The sequence below is a fragment of the Adiantum capillus-veneris genome, chromosome 3, assembly GCF_014529385.1.
Source record: "Adiantum capillus-veneris isolate H3 chromosome 3, ASM1452938v2, whole genome shotgun sequence".
Lineage (NCBI taxonomy): Eukaryota > Viridiplantae > Streptophyta > Polypodiopsida > Polypodiales > Pteridaceae > Adiantum > Adiantum capillus-veneris.
The window spans coordinates 51179976-51196872 of NC_140933.1; the positions used below are offsets into that span (position 1 = coordinate 51179976).

General features: G+C 38.3%; 1 pseudogene; it reads right to left on the minus strand.

Moving 5' to 3' along the window:
• Positions 1-8969: 8969 nt before the first annotated feature.
• LOC147460910 (uncharacterized) lies at positions 8970-9548 on the minus strand (annotated as a pseudogene).
• Between the last annotated feature and the right edge of the window lie 7349 nt (positions 9549-16897).

Genomic DNA, 16897 nt, shown 5'->3' on the forward strand with positions numbered 1-16897 from the left:
TCGTGCTTCCATGCCCTAGACGGGTTGCCACAAAAGTGCGTACCACAAAAGTGGCTTGATAATTGATATACATCACTCAATTGGTGCTCAATTGTGGATATTTTTAGTGTATCACCGGGCCAATTATTGATAATTGGATGAACAAGGCAATATAGCATAAATGGGAGTGCTCAAGATTCAAGTGTGTGTAGCCATGCAAATCAAATTGACAAATCCAATTGGATTTGAGTGATTTGAAATTTTGATAAATGATCAATAGAAGATTGCAATGGTTGAAAATCAAGTTCAAGTTATTGAGAAAACTTGTGCATGGGTTCATTTCTCAATTGAGGTAAAATTGAATTAATTTTTGAACTTTGGAGCATGCATACATTCTCATTAGAGCAATTGAATTTTTGTGCATAAATCTTGGTTTATAGTTGGATTCTTATGGCCATATGCATGGTAGACATCATACTTTGAGTGAATGGATAACCATATCATATTTACAAGGTTGAACATGTGTGCATGACTAACTATAATGTGGGCATACTCAAAGGAGCATAAATTACATCAAATGTCAAATGTGATGCAAGAAATCCAAATTAGCTTACATGGAGGAATTTGAGAAAAAACATATGATATATGTGGATTGTGCCATTTGGTAGCTTGGGTGAAATAGACTCATAAACGCTTCACTAAGGCTAACTTTAAAGGAAGTAAATGGCTTGCCATGAGATTCTCGCACACACAATCTCGTGATCCATTGCGGGACTGTACTCCAGGAGAGAGTTATTATTTAAAAAAATAAAAATAAAAATAAAAAGCCAAGCTAGCTCGTTTTCTGTCGCTATCCACCATCATAAGCGGTACTGCACCCCTTCCCTTTTTGCCACGATGCCCACTCGCCTGGTTTGGTGCACCACACACACACACCCTCTCTATCGCAACTCGAACTGCCCAACTGGCAGGTTTTGGCTTGGTGCATGCAACACACACACTTGAGCCTCAATTAAAGCCCACATCTTCCTTAATCCTCACCTCTGCAGCCAATTCAGTGGATGGGTGCTCACCGCTAGTCCGCACGCACACACACGTGCAGTTCCCTACCCTGGTCTTTGGAACCCCCCCCCCCCCCACACACACACACACTCACACATGCTAACATTTCCCCTTCTTGATGGAGGCTATAGCTGCTTGATGTTCGCCCACAAAGGCACCACAAAACAACACACTCACGCGCGTTGACACCTCTACTACCGAGTCCTGTGTATGACACACCTATGACTTTGATTCTATCTTACTCTTTTGTGGTGCACTCATCTTTTGTACCTCATCTGTTTTTGCTCTGCAAACTGTAGCTACTACCCGGAGATGGTGGAGTTATGGTGCAACATAGCTGCCCACACAGTGCACTTGGTCGTATTTGCAGCCACTCGAGATTCTCTCTCTCTCTCTCTCTCTCTCTCTCTCTCTCTCTCTCTCTCTCTCTCTCTCTCTCGTGCTCACTCTATGGATGGCCTAGCCTTAAAGTTAATGCCCATGCTTAAGAGGCTCGTGATAATCCATTGTAATTAGAGAAGCTTATCTTAATCCAATCTCTACTTTCTCATTAGTCTTAGTTCTTCTGTTCCATTATGTCATGAAGTAGTTTCACTTTTCTCATTATTCTAGATTAGAGTGTGTGTGATGACTTCTTACTTATTAACCACTCCTATCGTTCTATGAGCATTCAATTTGTAATATCTAACATCTCTAATTAGGTTGATTAAGTTGATTCAGGCATGTGGTGATTGGAGTGGCCAACACCAATGCAATTAGTGTGTGCTTGTCATGAGTGTGTTTAGACATTCTAGTCTATGGTAAGTCGGACTTCGTGGGGCTTAATGTGTGTAAGTGATGCTTGATTGATGATGTGATTAGAGTTAGTTATTAATGACTAATCTCTATTGCATTGGATGAGCATACTCTTGAATCCTCTCAATCCATACATCCGATGCTCGTGCTTCCATGCCCTAGCCTGGTTTCCAATCCTAGGATTGATAATTGTGTTGGCCTTGGGTTGATTAGGCTATGCTACGATAGCCCCTAATCAACCCAAGACGAACAAAATTATCAATCCTAAGATTGGCAACCGGGCTAGGGCATGGAAGCACAAGCATTAGATGTATCGAATGAGAGGATTCAAGAGTATGCTCATCCAATGCAATATATATTAGTCATTAATCACTAACTCTAATCACGTCATCAATCAAGCATCACCCACACACATTAAACCCACCGAAGTTGGACTTACCATAGACTAGAATCTCTAAGCACACTCTTGATAAGAACACACTAATTTCATTGGTGTTGGCCTCTCCAATCACCACATGCCAATCAAGGCACTTCATCAAAAGCTAGACACACAAGGTGAATGGTGCTAGAGTTTCATAAAACCCATCCACACACAAGCAAACAATAGGGCACATACACTAATTACAAGATTAAGAACGAACTTAATCAACCTAATTAGAGATGTTAAATTTTTGAAATCGAATGCTCATAGAAGGATAAGAGTGGTTAATAAGTAAGAAGTCATCACAGACACTCAAATCTAGAATAATGAGAAAGGTGAAACTACTTCATGACATAATGGAATAGAAGAATGAAGACTAATGAGAAAGTAGAGATTAGATTAAGAATAGATTCTCTAATTAGAATGGATTAGAACTAGTCTATTAAGCATAGGCATTAAGCTCAAGGCTAGGCCATCCATAGAGTGAAAACTCAAGAGAGAAAGAGGTCTCAAAAGTGGATCCTCAAGAGTGGATACTCAAGGGTAGATTAAGAGATTTTTTATAGCCCATAGATATGATAGACTTGAATGATTTATTAAGATTGGTCATATAGTTTACAGGCTAGTAAGTTTATGGACTTACATTAGCCTAGGGTCTTAATTGATTGCTTGTGTTTCATGCATAAAACTGAAATTTCAAGTGGTTTAACCTTCATGATAGTTTAAGTGGTTTTTTGTTGTGTGTTATTTAGTTTTGACTATGATTCACCCATCTTTTAGAAGCAAAAAGTTCACTTTGCATGATTGTTCATTGTACTTCATGTTTTTATCCTTGTTGGCCTTTGATGCTCATTACTTGTTCTTATGCTTTGCATCTCAGCATTTCTTCCATGGACTTGCTTTCTACCATGTCACTGTGTTCTGCTTCACCGGCACACGAGGACGTGCACCAAATTAGGAAGGGTGGAATGTTAGCAGTGGCTAACATAGGCTACACCGATTATACATCAAGCAGGAGATATGCTATGGTTGTGCATAATATTTCCTATCCACATTTGTATAAGGTCTTGGGCTTATTGGGAGTTCTAAATTTGTATATGCTAGCTAGAGGGCTCAAACTTAAACCCATAGTAGAAGGGATTGTGGTGCAAGCTTTCATAAGGAAGCCTTTATGAAAGGAGGCTTCATTCTTGAGTATCCACTCTTGAAGATCCACTTTTGAGAGACTCTCTCTCTCTTGAGTGTCCACTCTATGGATGGCCTAGCCTTGAGCTAATGCCCATGCTTAAGAGGATAGTGCTAATCCATTGTAATTAGAGAAACATTCTTAATGTAATCTTTACTTTCTTCATTAGTCTACTTCTTCTATTCCATTATGTCATGAAGTAGTTTCACCTTTCTCATTATTCTAGATTTCAATGTGTGTGATGACTTCTTACTTATTAACCACTTCTATCCTTCTATGAGCATTCGATTTGTGATATTTAACATCTCTAATTAAGTTAGTTCTTAATTTTGTAATTAGTGTATGTGCCCTATTGTTTGCTTGTGGATGGGTTTTATGAAACTCTAGCACCATTCACCTTGTGTGTATAGCTTTGATGAAGTGCCTTGATTGGCATGTGGTGATTGGAAAGGCCAACACCAATGCAATTAGTGTGTGCTTGTCATGAGTGTGTTTAGAGATTCTAGTCTATATGGTAAGTCAGACATTGAGGGCTTAATTTTTGTAGGTGATGCTTGATTGATGATGTGATTATAGTTAGTGATTAATGACTTATCTCTATTGCATTGGATGAGCATACTCTTGAATCCTCTCATTTGATACATCCGATGCTCGTGCTTCCATGCCCAAGCCGGGTTACCGATACTAGGATTGATAATTTTGTTGGTCTTGGGTTTATTTGGCTATGCTACGATAGCCCCCAACACACACACACATATTAATTAGATGTGCAAGCTAATGAGCTTGGGATTAACAAGCTATAGAGCATGAGATTTTGGAAGGGCATGAGAGAGAGCTCCCTTGTATAGCAATAATCTTGGTAAGTAACATGTATATCAATATAACATATCCTCAAGTACTTGAAGGGCACAATGAGTAAGTGCTTAAGCTTCTGTAATAGCCAACTATCTATTATTGGTTACACAAATGTAGATTACACGGGTTGCAAAGATATTAGGAGGTCTAATTTTGGATACATATTTGTATTTGTAGGAGGAGCCATTTCTTGGAGTTCATCTCTCCAAGGATTGTAAATCTTCTTCCGCTACAAAGGTTGAGTAAGTTGCAATGTCAAATGCCAGAAAAGAAGCTATATAATTGGCACGCCTAGTGGGAGATGTAGAAATTCAGAAGGTTTCACTTTTGCATTATGATAGCCAAAGTGCCATTTCTTTGGCAAGGAATCCCGTGTTTCACAGAAAGTCAAAACACTTTGAGGTGAGGTATTATCTCATTTGGGATGCTTTGACGGATAAGAAATTGTAGCTTATCAAGATTCACCTTCACGACAACCCAACATATGCTCTTACAAAGAGCCTAGCTACATAGATATTTGCACATTGCATTAAGTTAATGGGTTTAGGGTGAACACAGTTGTACAAGGGTGAAGCTGTCAAAATTCACAATTGTACATACTATATTTTAGTCATAGCCACTTAGTCATAGCCACTTATAGTCATGTGAGAGATTGTTGGGGTAAAGGCCATAGTGACTGTCCCACTTAGCCGACCAACTCCCTACACTATTATTAACTCATTATATACATAATAAAAGAATATGCACACCTTGTCCTTCTAGTGTGTATTGTTCTCTCAAGTCTCATGTTCGTGTTCTCTTCTCTCTTCCCCTTCATGCTAAGCACACATGCATCGCACACTCATAAGACTATATTAGGTAAAGTGGGAAAATCCCAATTCCTAGGCTGGACAACTTTCAACATATCATGTATAAAGTAATGAGATCTTTGTCAAAGACGTCAATTTTGTTAAGGTTTCATTCCAAATTATGCACGTAGATTACACATTGAGAACAAATTTGGACATGAAATTTCATGTTTTTAGTCAATTGAACCATTAAGATACTAGTGCATTCCAGTTATTATCGTTGTGTATGCCTTATTGTCCTACCTATGATTTATCTAAAGATAAAGTTTCAAGGCCCACCACTTATCCAAGCTAAGTTCAAGATGAGTACCTAAACTTATTCAAAGTCCACCACTTGTCCAAACTAGGACCCAAATTGAGGAAAACAACCTACCTTTCTATGACATTCAACCTCATCCAAGAAAATTCCACTACTAATCTAGGATTTCTTCATTTGAGACATGAAGCATACATAAAACATGTATCATATGATTGGTTGCATCATACGAGTGTTGATTTCATGGTGCACTTATCTAAGCTAGGCTCCCTTGGAGGAATATAAATCCCACCACTTGTCCAAGCTAGGTTCCCTTAACCTATGGAGGAATACAAAGTCAACTTCTTGTCCAAGCTACACTCAAAGTGATATGTTGAAATGAGTACCTATATATATTTCTAAGTTGTTCTAAATGCCAATTTGACCATTAACAAACAAAAAAATTGAATTTTATTAATGATATCTCTTTCACTTTTTTTTTAAAGATATTTCTTGAGATACATCAAGAAGTGTCAAGTCACATATATTACATTCTAGAATACCATGTGATACGCCACTTTATGCACGTAGATGTATTCTTTCAAACATGTTCATGAGGATAAGACATTTAGGTATTCAGCTACACTTATGTTAAGTCATCCTAATTGTATACATTTTATAACAAAGGGCTTTTTAAATCCACCACTTGACCATTTTAGACAATTTAATCAATTTCATGCTACTTGTATCAATGCTATTCTATGTGTATTTACAAGAAAAAAGCAATTGCTATAAAGAAAATTTCAATCTATTTGCAACTATAATAAAGGTAAACCTCTTGTGTTTATTACATTGTTCTTATCATTAAACATATTTGGAAAACACAAGTCTTAAGGAATAAGAATTAAACTAATGTCACTAATAGATTTGATGATAAGAGTCGCAATTTTGATATTATGTTCTAAATGAATGGGTTATGATGCATATTTTTCAAAATTGATTGATTTAGATAAGAATTTTTTTATTTGTGCATTACTTGAAGATTTTATTTTCAATTTCTTGTTGAAAAGTAAGGGAAATCTTAAGCCGCCACCAAGCCACTTTGAGCAAGGCGTGAGAAGGAAAGTTGCATCTTGTATGTAGTACTTGCCCTTTTGAAACAAATTAAGGAAGGTTTGGTGCATCCAAGATCCATCACAAGACCATTCTAAATATAGTGGTATAAGAGAAAAAGTGCATCGTAGATTCACTACCTTTCCACTACACTTGTCCAAGCCAAGATCTATTGAGTTATGGAGGACCATAAGATCCACCACTTGTATTATATATACCCTATTGAAACATAGAGATCCATAAGGTTCACCACTTGTCCAAGCTATGTTTCATTCAAGCATAGAGGACCATAAGGTCCCATTCTATACTCCTTTCAAGCATAGAGAGCCATGAGGTCCACCACTTGTCCAATCTATGCTCTATTCAAGCATAGAGAGCCACAAGACCTACCACTTGTCCAAGCTAAGATCCATTCAAGCATAGAAAACACAAGGTCCATCACTTGTTTAGTCTATGCTTTATTGAAGGGTATAGAGCCATAAGATCCACCACTTATCCAAGGAACTAACCCATTCAAGCATAGAAAGATACAAGGTTCACCATGTGTCCAATATCTACTCTATTTAAAGACAGAGATCCATAAGGTCCACCACTTGTCTAAGCTATAGTCCATTAAAGCATAGAAGACCATAAGGTCCACCACTTGTCCATTTATTCTCTATTGAAGCATAGAGAGCCATTAAATCCAACACTTGTTCAAGATATGCTCCATTCCACCATAGGTAGCCACAAGGTCCACCACGTGTCCAAGAAAAGTTCCATTCTAGTATAGGTAGTCACAAGGTCCACCACTAAATCTAAGCTCTATTGAAGCATAGAGAACCATAATTTCTACCATTTGTCCAAGCTATGCTCCATTTAATCGTAAAGGATCATTCAAGAATAAGGTCTACCACTTCTTTCAGTTTTAGGATGGACTTTGAATCTGGAAAAAAGTGCACATGGTACTTGACAATGAAATTGTTTGTGTTGGTTGTGTGTGTAGAACCAATGAAGATTCAAAGTCCGTCCTAAAAATGGGAGGTGAAATGTATACCCATAACTTGGTGCTTCTAAGTAACCAAAAGACAAATGAGTGAAACTTATAACTACCATTTGGCCATTCTAAACAAGTCTTAGAAGGTGGTAGCATTTTAAACCAAACATTCCAAACAAGTTGTGGAAGGGTGGTTGGTGCACTCAATAAACTAGTACTTTGTCATTCAAAGAACATTGTGTAAATATGGGTGCATCCTAGATCCGCCAATTGTCCAATCTAAACAAGTTGTGCATTCCAAACAAGTTGTGGAAGGGTGGTTGGTGCACTCAATAAACTAGTACTTTGTCATTCAAAGAACATTGTGTAAATATGGGTGCATCCTAGATCCGCCAGTTGTCCAATCTAAAAAAGTTCTTGAGAGAAGCAAGGAAATTTTCAATCCACCATCAAGACACTTTAAGCAAGGTATGGATGGAAAAGTGCATCCTTTACTTAATGTTTAGCTATTCTAAACAAGTTTTACATGGGTTTGGTACATCCAAAATCCATTATTGGGATATTCTTAAAGGTACAATTTAAAAAATGCATTCAAAATGAACTACTGCATAAATTGCTAATACATAAGTTTATGCTTTGATAAAATATGTACAATGAGATACAAATTCTTGTATGAATTATGTTTAACATGATACATGAACTTTGAAATAGAGCATTATTATGCAAGCTCCAAGAATCTTGTGAAATTCTATGGATATCACTTTAGGAATAAATGTTTGTATGAAATCAAGTATTCATTGCATAACATGGCAATGCCATCACAATCCACGGTGTTTATCATGATACATACTCAGTAATGAGTCAGTTTCAAATAGATTATCAATAACTTCCATACGAGGGAATTTATCATGAGATTTGAGTGATGTCATGTAAATTCATATTCTGCAAGAAGCTCTTCACCACTTTCTATGTGGAAGCTCGTACTTCAAAGATAATACCACTTATCTCAAAGACTTTATCCTTTGGAATGGGAAAAGTTTGTATACCAAGAGGATCATCATGCCACACATAATGTGAAAGACATTTTCTTTTAATATCTCTTATCATTTTTGAGTTTGCAATAAAAAAATGTTCATATTTTAGTTTAAAAATGTCAAACGTTGTAGACTATATGTTTTAGTTAAGTTTTTTATGTCATGAAGTATCAATTCAACGTAGAATTTTTTGTATGCCAATTTACATTAAAATATTTTTTAGTAGATATGTTACTTCAAATTATTGATGTAATAAGTAATGATTTATCTTTCCTACAATTTTAAACTATTAAGAAAAGGTTCACTGCATGATACTTTTGAGAAAAATTAAAGTCAAAGATCTTAAATCAATGATTAATATACTTGACAATATACATGATGAAACTATCATTACATGTTTTAAAAACGATATCAAACTTATTTCAAAATAAAAAGCTTAATTACATGACAAGTGGGTATAAAATCTTAGCTCATACTTGCTTCAAGGTTCAGAAAGTCTGTAACTGATATGGGTGTCTCACCTGTTGATGCTCTTACCGTATTCGATACTCCTTGGTCATCAATGGGCTGATCTAATTGATCACTTTGAAGTTTTGCCCATTTTTTGACATCGTCATGCTGATTTGCAAAGCTCAAAAGTCTTGTTTTAAGCTTTCTTTGGTCATCAATATTGTCCACAAGGTATAACACTTCCCTTTTCTGCTTAAGTCCCAACTCTGTTATGTAGCCATCACTGAACATGTCAATAAGCTTTAAATCTTCTTTGCAATACTTTTGAATGCATTGCTTGATTGTCAACTCCTTCTTGAATTGTAGAAACTCGACATCTGACAATTGACTCACACTTCCAAAATCTAGATCAAGGTGTCGTGCATCTAGTATTATGGATTATGTCCCTCGATTTGAAGAGCTAGTAAGTCCCTCAAAGGCATCTCCCTTGCTCAAGAACACAAGTGTGGTGAATAATTCTATAGCACCAGTAAATTCCAAATGCTTCACATTGTGGAATGCCCCAACAAATTGTATTTTGACCATGCTTGTCATACTTTGCAAAGCATACCGTAACTGCACATAGTCTTTATTATTCAAAAAAGAAAGGATCGCACATTGTGGTTCTGTTGACCCACCTAAAATAGCCATAATTCCATCTATGAGATCTTTGAATCTTTCAGCTGACCATTATAGATTGCTCTCCAAAGCACGTGTGTTGTCCAAGATACACAATCCTATAGGGATAGGGTTGTTTAGATGGCGCTCTAAGTAAGATCTTCCCTCCATTTGAAGACTGACAACATATATAGACCATGGAAGATCTATAATTGAATCTTCTTTGTCTTTCACAATGTTGATCGTTCATTGGATATATTTTCTTGCCTCTTCAAGAAAATCAATCTTCTTTGTACCACGTTGTAGTTGTGATGTTAGCCAAGTATCACAGAGTGTCAAGAAATGGGAATAAACAACATCATTAATGTTGTATGTGGTAGAAAGATTCTCCCAATTTTCACATGGATTCTCCTCATTGAGAAAATGAATTGCTCAAGCAACTCATCTTGAATAATTTGATCTTGTTTCAGTGGCTTGATACGATCAGTCATGTCCATTACACCTGGTGTGTCCTTTGCACCCTTAGACAAAACAATCATTCCAGTCTCTATTTTTTTTTGGATCTTTTCTACTTCATCTTCATCTAGACCACACAAATATCTAAAAAATGTGGCCCTGGCTTCTTATTCTCTCTCTCTCTCTAATTGCTCTATGATCTTCAACCATCGATCATAAATAGGATCAGAGTAAGTGACCATATGAGCTTGTTTGGTGATGAATGATGCACCAACAAAAATCCTTGCCATTTTAAGAAATGCCTGCAAAGCCAAAAAAAATTAAATCTAAGAATTTTTATTGTTTTATCATTATATAACCACGAGGGAGAAAGAAAAAGAAAACTTACATCCGAAGGTGTGCGAGATTCTGCACCTTTCACCAATGTTTGGACGTGATGGACGTTTTTGAAATATCCATTGACTATGAAGATGCTTGAGAATGTCACTGTAAGGTTGCTTCACATATGGCACCTTGGCCTCCTCATTTGCTATGGCTGATATGGCTGTTGCAACTTGTGGGGATGGATCTACAACAATCCAGGCCTTTCTTTTCTCATAAACTTGTATCAGATCCTGGGAGCCACCATCCGTTTTCATTTCTTGAAATCTTAACATTTTGGCTGCATAAATTGAGTGTTGTCTATCAATGATCCAAAACTTGTAGTCAACAAGTCTTTCTTCTTCTACCTCAGTACGTGTCATTGGAACTCCAGACTTTTGGCCACAATTCTTTACAGGAATTAGATAAGCACATGATGAAGGCCGATTTGCACTTGCTTCAAAGAAGAGTATACAATTTTGTACTTAATCAAGCTTTAGCTGACGACAATTATAATGATCAGGAGCAAGAAAACAATTGACGAGAATCTCGTATTCCTTATACTTGAAATGGATGTATGTCGAATACTTTTCCATGCCTCCTGTAGCACTCTTCTTTGCTTTTTGGAGCTCGTTCTCTAAGTGATCAGGCTCCACAAACCTTAATAAGGGCTGATTTCTTGTGTCCTTTGATCTCAAAATGGCCTTATCTACATTTGAAACACCAGCTGTTGTAACACCCCTTGCCTTTTTGGTTGTGGTCTTCTTAATTGATTTCTTATTCTTCACTTGCTTGCCTTTCAAAGCAATATAATTGCATCTTGTAGCCTATCTGTAGTGATATCAAATAAATCTTCATTAACATCCCAACCTCATGAAAACATTGTCTCTTCCTTGTCTTTGACCATTTTTTCAACGACATAGGAATTTGCCAATAGTTGGTACTCAGTATTTCCAGGTATCCCAATGTTAATGCACTCAATGTCGGGATGTCCTTCAACTGTTGAAACACTTACAGAGACTACCTGCACTAGATCATCAAATCTATTCTCATCTTCATCACTAGCCACAAAGACATGCACTTTATGAAATTGTGCACCTTGCACTCCATAAACGTCTAAGTACCATTTTCTCTTATCATCACTTGCAAAGGCAATACTAACAGGAATCGTCACAGATTTTTGTTTTTGAACCATTTTTTCTTTGAAATTGAAGAAAACACAAATAACTAGCTAGAATCTATAATGGCACATTGAATGTAATAACACTTTGAAAGTGTATAAATTAAACTGACACATAACATTTTAATTACTCTTCAAAACTTTTAGATTCTAAACTCAAATACTTATCCAATTTAGACATTTGATAGCCAAAGCAGGTATATCCTAGATCCATAAGTCATCTAGAATAATTTTTTCAAGGTCGGTTATCTTGAATCCTTTAAATTAACCCATTTGAGATAAATTTTCAAGATTGTACCGATCTTAGATCCACCACTTGTCCATTCTAACCAAGCCTTGAAAGGTGGGTGCATTAAGGAACCACCACTTGGCCATTCTAAGCAAGTCTTCTAAAGGTGGGTACAATTGTTGGTGTATATAGATTCGTCACATTGAATTTTAAATAAAGTATGTAGGATAGGTAGGTACTACATTCACTATTTGGCCATTCTAGTCAAATTTTCAAAGGTGGGTGCATCCAAGATAAACCACTTGGCCATTTTAACCAACTTTTGCATGGTGAATGCAATGGTTCGTTTCCCCTACGTCCACCATATATCAATTTTAAATAGTGTTATAGAAAAAGAGACCATAAATCTACGCCAATGGCAGTTATCGATTGATGGATGCAGATGGTAGGCTCCACAAAACACGTGTCAATGGATGGAGGTTGAAGCAATAATTTTTGAGATTTGATCAAACACCTATGATGGAAATCCCCGAGGAGGTAGACTCCTCCACCTCAATTGAAGAAGGATCAAGTACAACGCTGGAGGCATGAATACCTCTAGCCTTAGGGGGAGGGCTAAAGAGGCAAGCTTTTCCATGCATGGGAACCCCCCCATATATCTTTGCCCTTTTACCAAAATATTTCCTATTATATAAGTTACTTTTGATTTTTCTTCCCTTTTTCACAAAAGTTTTAGCCTTTATTAAATAAATAAGACTTATGCTAATCAATCACGATGTAGCATAAATAAGTAAGCTTTTTTGTTGATCTCTCTTTTGACCTTAAATATTAAATATATATATTCTAAATTACATTATATATTTTAGTATTTTCTAATATATTTTTCATGTATATATATTATTCCACCCTACAAAATATTTTATTCACTAGTTTTCATTTTCAAACCTCAACCCCACTTTCAAATTTCAATAATACCTCCATCTAGATAATTGCCAATCTTTTCAAAACTCTAGGTCATGTTTTCATACACATGAAGGAGCTTACACTTGAGGCAAGAGAGAAGTCCACTCAAAGGGGACCACCAAAAGACCTTTGCAGCCACAAATAATACATTATTTGGCTGAATTTTTTAAGTAGATAAGAACCCCCAAATCTGAAGGAGCGTTCAACATAAAAGATGTAGCTGGTGATCTCAACTTTTAGCTCGATTTTTTTCAGAATTTTTGGAGTTATGAACACGGAGATATGATTTTTGTAGTGGACCCCAGTTTTCTCGTGTAATGGTGACAAAGGCCATCCCCAATTTTCTTCCCTCTAGAATGGCTATGGTTCTACAACTCTTCAAGCATAATGAGGTCTTGGCAAGTCTAGAGTGATTCTATCACCATTTTTGGAGGATCCATCCTCATCAACAACTATCCACCTTTGACAATCTCTCTTGTAAATTTCTTACCTCTCTCTTCTCTCTCTAATAAGCTTATGTCTAGCCAAAGCTAAACTATTATAAATATCTCCTATCCTCTACATCCTACCCACATTCTCTCATCTTCTCTCTCTATTGAATCTGGTATTTTAAATAATGAGGAGACAAAATGGGAGCCACAGTCACATGCACCCCATTTTCCTAGTCATCAAAGTGGGACACTCACCTCAAATAGAAATATTGCTAAATCCTCCCCTCCTTCCCTATATAAGGAGGCCATGAGAGCTCACTAAGGGGGAGAACACACACGCACGCACACACACACACACACACACCTATCCATACACACTCTTGTGCTACATGCTTGTAGCATGAACCCTAATCACATAATCACAACACCATCATCATCACCATCACCATGCACAAAAGATGAGAACACACACACACACACCTATCCATACACACTCTTGTGCTACATGCTTGTAGCATGAACCCTAATCACATAATCACAACACCATCATCATCACCATTACCATGCACAAAAGATGAGCACCACACCTCCACACCACTTGTAATTAAGGGTTGAAGGCACAATTTCAAGAAGAAGAAGGGTGGACACACTCATGATATTCCTCGCCATCAACTCCCATCTCTCCATTATGCCTCCTACGATCTTGTCCCCTTCTCATTTTCCTGCCATACGCTACCTATTGTATTCATCTTTTGCAAGCAATCAACACACTCCATCTTGGTGCGATACTTTGTGTCGCTTTGGATACATCTCATTGTGACTATGGTATATGCTTGTTCCTTGCCTTTTTCTTCTGCTTATGTAAAGGTGTGCAGATTCGCCACCTCTTGTATGATAAGTGAGCATACTCGCAAGTTTCCCCTATCTCATTATCTTCCTTACTAACATACACGAGTAGCAAGCCCATTCTCACTCATTCACCACTCCTCTCACCTTATTCTCCGACCACCCCATTCCACATTTGGGCGTGGATCTTGAAATTGTTTTCCATGTCATGCTTCATTGTGTATATGTATGCGTCCTAGCCGCATATCTTGCTAGGTGGTGCCCCTATTGTGTATCCCCCATGATGAGGCCATTGTGCATAATCTTGGTGTAGAGGCCACCGGGTCTATTTTTCACTTCCACCTCTCATTTGGTGCCCCCACGGAGTAGGGCTCTTGACCTTCAGTTTACACGGCTGACATGTTTACTTATCTTCATGGACGAGTGGCTTCTTGAATTCTCTAATTGGACCACTGAAGAGGAGGAGCTTCAAGAAGGTTTGACTCAAGTCATCAAGACACTCTTGCCAGGGTGTTGTATTGTTAGCATAGAAGAAGTGGTAAGACCCTCTTTCCCTACTCAAATTTTTTATATTTCTCATCATCCCCGCAAGCATAAAAGCAAGGCACAAGCTGCATCATGCTCACATTGTAGCCAAAAACCGCACCTTCGACATGAGTGCAACCCAAAGTGAAGAAAAGGCCATCATTTTCTCCCTCGACATCCGCATAGGCGTTCTCACAACGGTAGGCTTTCAAGCAGCACCAGGCTTCTCTACATCTACGTCCCCATCTTTGCCACCTTTTCCACCTACATCCACAACAAGCCTTCACAACTTGAGGAAGCTCTACGAACGCGTGGTCCCTCCCTCTCCCTTGCACCAAAAGATTCAAGGTTTTTCCAGCGCCGACAATCACCCCGTCTCCAAAACAAAAGGGTAAATCTTCCAAAGTCTTTCTATACCTCACTCTCATCTCATGAGCCAGGAACTAGAAACAGCAGCATGGATTCTACGTCGTCTACCGAGTGAAGTGGCGGAGCTTGTCATCGACAAGGTCTTTGACACAGGTTTTGCTTGGCGGAAAGACAAGACCCTCCACCTTCAAGGGGTGTTGCTTGTGAATCAAGACTATGATGACGACTTTACAGCTTGATATGTATCCATCCAACTTGGATTAATACAAGTGGTAAGACTCACCACCTACCTCATCACACCTGTGTATACACTAGATGGCACTCTATCTTGCAGGAAAGTGAAGTTGCTGAAAGAGAGAGAGTTCAAGCTTTTCCAAGAGCTTGCTAGAGGGACAGTCCTAGAGCTAGAAGACGAAGACAACCTTGTCCTGTGGTACTATAAATTTGACCTCGACTACCAAGAGCTCTACACCTCCGACTATAACCTTCCACCACGAAGGAGAGAGCCTTTCCGAATTATCATGTGATAGACCCAGCACATCAACCTTTTGCAAGGAACCAAACTTATGAACCACAACGAATTCAATCAATCAAAGTAATCTTGGACCGCAAGATGTTTTATCACCAGATCATTACAACCATGTTTGGTAGAGAACTACTGCAAGAGATAAACACCTCTTCTCTACCCTTTATCCTCCCTATGATTAATCATGAAGTGTCTTTTGATGTAGTTATTTTCATCCTTGTATAGTATGTTTTCCATCCACCGAGCACCCATGTATTGAATCTCTATAAAATAAAAAATAAAAAAAAATCTAAGTCAAGTTAATTTTCTCACTCTCACAATGGCAAGTGTAGCATTTCCAACATTTACTGGTAAGGTGGGTGAGGATGCTGCAGACTTTCTAGACAACTTGGAAATAGCATGTGTCATCTCTGCGAGAGATGATGATGCTTCGCGCTTGCGCATCTTCCCACTTCTAATGAAGGTGGAGGCAAGATCATGGTACAATGCCTTGGCACAAGCAACCAAGGAACGGTGGGACTTATTAAGAGAAGCCTTTGTCAAACGTTTTGGAGAGGGCACAACATCATAGAAGCTATGGAAATTGTTGACAGAGTTGAAGCAGGGCAGTATGCTGGAATACGCATCATATGAGTCAAAGTTTGTAGATTTATGGGGGCGATGGGTTGCATCGCTAAGAGAGGGTGAGGGGGCACTTGATTTCCTAACGAAGGATCGGTTTGTGGCTGGGTTATAGCCAACTCTTAAAGATAAGGTGAAGGGAAGGTTTCTTGCTACGTATGAGCTAGCAGTTGAAGTGGCCCGCCTTAAAGACAAGAAGTTGCACCTACAAGACAGGAATATCGATGAAGAGAAAGCCGTTAGGACCCGACCACCTCTAGCACCACCTACAACAGCCGCCCAGAGGATTCAACCACAAGAACCAATTGAAGATCAGCAAGACCTGCTCTGTCGAATCACCAATCAACTTGAGAATCTCTCGGTCCATTTGATACAACAAGGGCATGCACACAATCGCAACCAAGAGCAAGGAAGAGGACAACAAAGGCAAAACCAAGAATACCACTGCTACAATTGTGGGGAGGATGGTCATGGCATGTACTACTGTCCACACCCAAGGAGGCAGAATTTCAACAGAGGAGCCAAGAAAAACCAGGTTTCACCACCGAGAGCAAGACCACCACCACCGAGGGCACCACAACAAGCACCACCCATGCAAATCCTACAACCACCCATTCAACCACAACCACCACCACAACCTCTCATTCCACCCTTACCCCCACCACTAGTTGGCAATCAAACAGTAAGCGTCATCAGTCTTGAAGGTAAAGGAAAGGAGAAAGTGGAGGAGGATATCAAGGGAGTAGCAAAAGGTAAGACCAAGTTTAAAGGAGTAGATGC